Source organism: Buteo buteo, chromosome 5 (genome assembly GCF_964188355.1).
Source record: "Buteo buteo chromosome 5, bButBut1.hap1.1, whole genome shotgun sequence".
In the NCBI taxonomy this organism is placed as follows: Eukaryota; Metazoa; Chordata; class Aves; order Accipitriformes; family Accipitridae; genus Buteo; species Buteo buteo.
In genome coordinates, this window is record NC_134175.1 from 10847745 (window position 1) to 10853744 (window position 6000).

Consider the following 6000-nt stretch of genomic DNA (forward strand, 5'->3'; position numbering starts at 1 on the left):
GCTGGGCGGTGGGCAGCAGGCGAGAGGAAGCGCCTGATGTGTGGGCAGCGTGGGGCTGGGGGATCCTTGGGCACTTGCTGGTATCGTTGCCTCCTGTGATTTCGTTATTATTTTTCTTTAATCTCAACTCGCTTCTCAGAGCTCCAGCTGTTGGGCTCACGTGCTCAGGTGAGACACTAGGCTTTCCCATAAAAGCCCAGCCCCAGCCCTCCTGGCATGGAAAGACCCTTGCAGATGTATCCCCACAGGCGTGCTTTCGGCAGGTCCTGCAGTGTTTTTGCCAGCAAGGCACAGGACCCTGTGGAGCACGGCGAGCACCCTGGCCAGCAGAGGACAGACACGCTTGGCAAGCTGGAGAAGCCGCACACCCTCCAGGCATGGATACCAAACCACCCCCCCCACCGCCGGCGGCAAAAGAAACTGCAGTTGAAACTGCATATCCAGGTATCTGGAAGTTCCTGGTCTGCATGAGCATGGCTGCCGGCTGCGGAAAGAAGGCTGCTTATCTGTGGTGTGGTTTCACAACTTCTCTGCCTTCCATTCCCCCCGCCCCGCAGCCTCCCCAAGGCCCCTGGAGAAGGTGCACCCCCACCCCCACCCCGCCTGGCCTCCAGTCCCTGAAGTTGGCTTTTTGGCACATCGCCCCAGCAGCACAGCTGGACAGATGCTCATCCGCTTCATTTCTCTGGCTACAATTCATGGGTAGGAAAGTTGGCTTTTTTTCTACTACCCTTCTGCTGGGAAGGTGAAAGAGCATCTCCAGGTGATGAGGTCCCTCTGTGCGTTCACTGGGAGAGTGCCAAGGAGCCTTAAAAGCCAAGCACCTAGGAGAGCAAATGAGCAAGTCAGCCTTGGCCACCCAATGATGTTTTCCAAAGCTTGGTGACCCAGATGCACCTGGGATTTCACAGAAGCAAAGATACCAAGTGTTGGAACTACTCTGGGCTCTGATGGAACATCTCTACAAACATGGTACCTGGCTGTTCCTCCTTCCCTGAACCGGCAGATCACCCCCAGAAAACATCCACAAACTCCACTTTTGGAAGAAAGGTACAGGGAAACAGGCTACAGGCAGTTGACCATGACCACACACGGGGATGGGCACCATTGCCATACAGCTCCCCTCAACCCACATCCTGAGGAGTAGCCCCAACCAGACCTGAACCCTTCAGGCACTGGGTGGCCCATGCCTCAAGCTCAAACCTTCGGTTGTTCTAAGTGTCAGGCCCCTGAGGGCACTAATGTGTCTTGATGACCCTGAACAGCCTCACCTGGGGCCCCCACCTACACATCCTCCAGCCGTGGGCCCTGCGCTCACTTCAGCTCAGCTGTGAGCACCTAGTTCTGGCCTGAGCTTTATGAGGGCATGTTTATTGACCCCTCTGTCTCCAAATGGACCTTGGACCTGTGTAACAGGTGGCTTATCTCAGGTGCTGTTTTCTGTGTGTACCTCATACTTGTGGGGTAGACAGCTTGTGTTCAGCCCATCTGCTGGATAGCCCTTGGACAGAAGTTGCAGGTAGCTAGTCTTTCTGTCCGGCCCCATCTCCTGGATGGACCCCTCAGGTCCGTGCTGCGGCTTTGCTCCCAGTGTTGCCTCCAGCCCCCTCTCCTGCTGCTCCTGTCTGGACCTCAGCCCTGGTCCATCCTCTTGCTGTGGCTGCTGACAGACCCTGTTACCTGCACATAGCATAGCTGGGCGTGAGCTCCTGCAAAGCAGGTCAGGGCTGGAGCATGAGAGGCACTGGCTCTCTTGCACTCACTCTGGGGAGCCTCCACACAGGCTGGGCCAGCTGCTACAGCAGGGTTGTGCTGCCTGCCTCTTACCCAAGGTGGGCTTGTTCCCTTTCCCCCAAAGGATGCAGGTTTGAAGCCAAGAGTAGGACCTCTGGCACCTCCGAGAGCAACTTCATTGGCACCCTGCCTATTTTCTGGCAGGGACCCTGCCCGGCTGGCTGCACCCTCCTCGAGGAGGAGGTTGGCTGGGAACCCTGGCCTCCTCTTCATCCACAGCTGCTCTCTGTGGCGCTGTGGTGGGATGTCCTGGCTCCTGGGAATTGTCCTTGGTCACCCTTTGGTGGGATTGCCCTGCCCTCTGCTGATCTTTGCAGCAGCAAGCCAGGAGCTGAGGAACAGGCCAGCAGCCAGCAGCTGAGCTGGGCTCCCAGGCAATGAATGCAGGGGAGAAAACCTCTACAGGTGCCTGGGGGGTAAATATTCTGGAAGAAGGCAAGCAAGATGCATTCTCAGCTGCTCGCCTGTCTTGTGCACGCTCAGCAGTGTGGTTGTGTGTAAAAGCAGACTTCCACAGCCAAGGACCCCTTTTCCCTGGGTGCTTGCTGCCTTGCTGGAAAATCAGATAGGTTTGATCTCAGGGAGGCAAACAACAACAGACCCTGACCAGCAACAGAGATGCTTATCCTGCTACTCCAACAAGATGGGTTGCCGCTGTCATAGCTGGGCTGGGAATGGCTACCTAGGGGTGCAGCCTGCCTTGCAGGAGGTGCAGGAGTCTTTGGGGGTGGCCTGGATGGGAGCCGTTACCTCTCCCAGCAGCACCACGCAGGCTGCAGGACAGCAAGGCTGGGTCCTGCCAGCTTCTGAGTATGGCAAGTTGTTTTCTCGAGACCTCGTGGGACAAAATGGCTCCATAGGGCAATTACCTGGTGGGTGAACAGTGAGGCTGTGGGCTCCTGCAGTGCTTTAGGAGTCACTCAGGCCAGCTCTCCAGAGAGGAGAGGCCAGCTGGGAGACCCGCAGTCTGAGAGTCAACATCCCCACATGGGGACGTGCACTCCACTGTGCCACACAAACATGAGTGCCTGAGGCCGTGTGTAGCATCTGTGACATGGTGCCTGCCTGGTGAGGGCTGAGCTTCTCCATCTGCCCTGGCAGAGGGGTCCAGGAAGGATGGACAAGGAGCCCTGCTCCCCTGGCCACCATCACCTTCCCCTTCCAGCACCGTCTGCTCCAGCCCTGCTGCTGGGGATGCTTCCCTATCGTGGCTTGCCATCCACGTGTGGGAGAGCCACGCGCTGCCCATTCTTTGGGGAAAGCAGTCCCACGAGGAGTGCATCAGCCATGGATGGACAGGGCAAGCGATAGCCTGAGAAGCTCAGAGGAGCTTTGATCCTGCAGGGTGCTGGGGCTCATGGGGCTGGCACATGCCTGCCTGCAGCCGTCCCACGGGCACTGGGAGATGTGTGCAGGAGTCAGGCAGGTAAGGCGATGGAGCGGCATGGAGGGAGCATGAGCATGCAGGGAGGGAAGTGGGGGGATAAGTGTTCCCATGGTGGGGATTGGAGCTGCTCCCATCCTGCAAGGTGGGAAAAGAGTTGCACTGAGGGTGCTCAAAGGAGAACGGAGCTTACCTGAGGGTCATTCTCCTAAAACCTGCTGCCAGCTTTTTCTTTGCAGTGTTGAGACCCAGGCCAGATGGAGAAAGGTAGGACGAGAGGAAATGGCCTCAAGTTGCGGCAGGGGAGGTTTAGATTGGATATTAGGCAAAATTTCTTTATTGAAAGGGTTGTCAGGCATTGGAACAGGCTGCCCAGGGAAGCGGTTGAGTCACCATCCCTGGAGGTATTCAAAAAGCGCGTCGACAAGGCACTTCAGGACATGGTTTAGTGGGCATGGTTGATGGTTGGACTTGATGATCTTAAAGGTCTTTTCCAACCTAAATGATTCTATGATTCTATGTTTCTATGAACCCCACTGGAGGACTTTTGGCTGTGACCTGCCCTTGTTCACCTCAGTGCTTGTGTCAAAAGAGTCTTGCAGCTGCTCTTGCAGCTCCAGTGCCTATGCGCCAGCAGCCATGGGGACAGAAATGGCCTGGAGCTGCGGGCCATACCACATCCACATGTTGCCACATGACACGTGAGCACTACAGAGTGGGTGCCCAGGAGGCAGAAGCTTTTCCTCTCCTCTCCTCTTGCTCTTGCAGGCTGGCAGAGCAGCTGGCACCTGCAGCCAGGCCACGGGGTGTGGGTATGTCCAGCACTGCTGCCAGCTGCTAGAAAGCAGGCACGGCTGGTCACTCTCTCCTGAGGGTCCCGGTTGCTTCAGGGCCTGGGTTTTCCCCTGTTTTGTTTCCACAAAGGAAAGACATGCAGAAGTGTCATGGTTTAAGCTGCCAGCAACAAAGCACCATGAGGCCGCTCGCTCACTCCTCCCCCCGGGTGGGATGGGGAGGAGAAAATATAACAAAAAGCTCATGGATTGACACAAGGACAGGGAGGGATCACTCACCAGTTATGGTCATGGGCAAAACAGACTCAACTTGGGGAAAAAAAGCAAAATCAATTTAATTTGTTACCAATCAAATCAGAGCAGGATAATGAGAAATAAAACCAAACCTTAAAACACCTTCTCCCGATCCCTCCCTTCTTCCTGGGCTCAATTCCACTCCCAATTTTCTCCACCTCCTCCCCTGCAGTGGCACAGGAGGACATGGAATGGGGGTTGCAGTCAGTTCATCACACATTGTCTCTGCCACTCCTTCCTCCTCAGGGGGGGGACTCTTCACTATTCCCCTGCTTTGGCGCTGGGTCCTTCCCGCGGGCTACAGCTCTTCATGAGCTGCTCCAGCATGGGTCCCTTCTGTGGGCTGCAGTCCTTCAGGTACAGACTGCTGTAGCGCACGCTTTCCCATGGAGTCATAGCCATCTTTGGGGGCACCCACCTGCTCCGGTGTGGATCTTCCATGGGCTGCAGATAGGCATCTTCTCCACCGCTCACCTCCATGGGCTGCAGGGGGACAGCCTGCTGTTGCACCAGGGGCTGCAGGTGTTGTCTGAAAAGCAGATTCATCACCTGGTATGCAATGAGCCAGTAATCACACACTCGGGAGAGACATCATTTATTTCACATTTGTGCAAAGATGGGTGCTAGATGGTAATTCCACAAAGCTAGCACACCCTGCAGTTAAACAAGCAAGCAATTTATATAGTTTTAGATTCACCCACCTAGTTTCCAAAGTCCTTCCCCAAAATAATTTTTGTTAGTTACTTATCTGCCACCATTTCTATTGGGCTAAGGTTTTCTCCACTTTGAATTAAAAGTACAGTGTTCTTTTATTCTACAGCACATGCTCAAGGAGTGCATGGAGGAAAGTCTTTTGGGTGTTGAATTGAGTTGGTGGTCATGATCTCCCTTTGCCACCTTTACTTTTCCCTAGTTCATGCTTCTTTGGCAATCATCCAGCCTTCGGTGCCTTCTGGAGCAGGATGTTTCCTTCTTATCAGTCTAGTTCCTTCTTCAAGGGTATAGTCACTGGCAAAGCCTGCATTGTATATACAAAGCAACCAGGCCTACATAGTGAAACTATTCAGTAATGGTCCTGCTTAAAGGACAATGCATCGTATTTGACCCTAAATTGAGTAGTATCACCACGGTGACGCTGTAACTCAAACATATGACTACAGGTGAATCACCTCCTCCAGTGCACCTCCTCCCCCTCCTCCTTCACTAACCTTGCTGTCTGCATAGGGGTTTCTCTCACATCCCGCTCCCCTCCCCGCTGCAGGTCTCCCCTCTTAAATTGGTTATCCCAGAGGCGCTACCACCATCGCTGGTGGGCTCGGCCTGGGCCAGAGCCGGGGAAGCTTCTAGCAGCTTCTCACAGGAACCACCCCTGCAGCCCCTCCCCAGGACGAAAGCCCCGCCACACAAACCCAATGCAAGAAGGCAGCACCTCCTCCGCCCCGTGCTCAGAGACCGTCACCCTCCACATGGTCACGCCAGCTCTGCGGGCCCAGAGCAGGGTCCCGGCCACAGCGCCGTGGCCTGGGCAAGCCCTGGGGCCCGGGCTGGCCGCCAGCCTTGCCTCTGCCCACTGCCCCTCGCCGGCAGCACCCAGCGGACGTGCCCCTCTGGATGCCCCTTCTCCTCCTTCTCCCCCAGCCAGGCCAGCCCAGGCACGTTGGGGGATATCCCCACCATCCTGCCGAGGCCTAGCCTTGAGGGCTTCAGCCGCAGGGATGGGAGACGCCGCGGGCA